Genomic DNA, 1,184 nt, shown 5'->3' with positions numbered 1-1,184 from the left:
ATTTCTGGAGTCAACGAAGTCCTTCGTTCTTCAATTATCCTCCCAGCTGTGCTAAAGGCAGATTCTGAAGACACCATTGATACTGGAATAGTCAAGATATCACGTGCTAATATTGAAAGTATTGGAAATCTTACACCTTGTAGCCTCCACCATGCCAAAATTTTGAAATTGTCATCATTATCAGCACCATCTATCACCGAGAATTCTGTCTCAAGGTATCTGTTGAGCTCCGTATATTGTGTCGTCGTTGGTGTTGATGGTGGTGGCATGACACTCGGAGTCGCAGTTGATGATGAACTAGAGCCACCACGATGAGAAGATATAAAATTCCAAAACTTCTTTTTTGAGCGGGCCGGCTGATCTTATTGCGTTTGTTGAGTTCTCAAGTTACCGAACTTGTTCTCATAAATTGCAAATAACTTCTCACGTGTGTTAATAGCCTGTGAAGTATAATCTATATCCAACTGGCCACCGATATGAGAAAGAACATTTCCAAGACCGGATAATTTTACTCTAGGATCCAAAATAATTGCTAAACAAATGCAACAGAGGAATTTCATACCAATGTTTCCTAAAACTTTGCTTCCATTTTTTCTACTATCGATTTAAATAACATATCATTTCTATACGTTTCAAATAAGTCTGTAATCTCACAAATTTGATGCAACACTAATGGAGAAGTAGGATAATAAATACCAGATAATAAAACAGTAGAATCATAAAAAACCTCCAAAAAACACACAAATCGTTCGCAAATAAACCAATCATTTTCCTGCAACATTGTTTTGCCCATTTTTGTATTGAAAAAAATAGTGATAATATTTTTATATGGCAAAGTACTCTTCAACATCATATATGTTGAATTCCACCTAACAGGCATGTCAAGACCAAACTTTCTAGGCTTCATACCTTCAGTTTTACAATACCTCTTAAACTCAGCAATACGGGGATTTGAATTATGAATCCAAGAAATGGCATTTCGAATATTATCAATTGTGGAACTTACCATATGCATACCTGATTTGACAATGAGGTTAATTATATGGCATGCACACCTTTGATGAAGTAAAACTCCACCACTATATGAGTTTATAAGTCCCTCCAACATTGATATCGCCCTTGCATTAGCTGTAGCATTATCTAAGGTGATAGAGATAATGCGGTCTCGTATACCAAAATCTTGA

Source organism: Morus notabilis, unplaced genomic scaffold, assembly GCF_000414095.1.
Source record: "Morus notabilis unplaced genomic scaffold, ASM41409v2 Scaffold93, whole genome shotgun sequence".
NCBI classification, from domain to species: domain Eukaryota; kingdom Viridiplantae; phylum Streptophyta; class Magnoliopsida; order Rosales; family Moraceae; genus Morus; species Morus notabilis.
The sequence above is the reverse complement of the archived record's forward strand: the minus strand, read 5'-3'. Positions refer to the sequence as shown.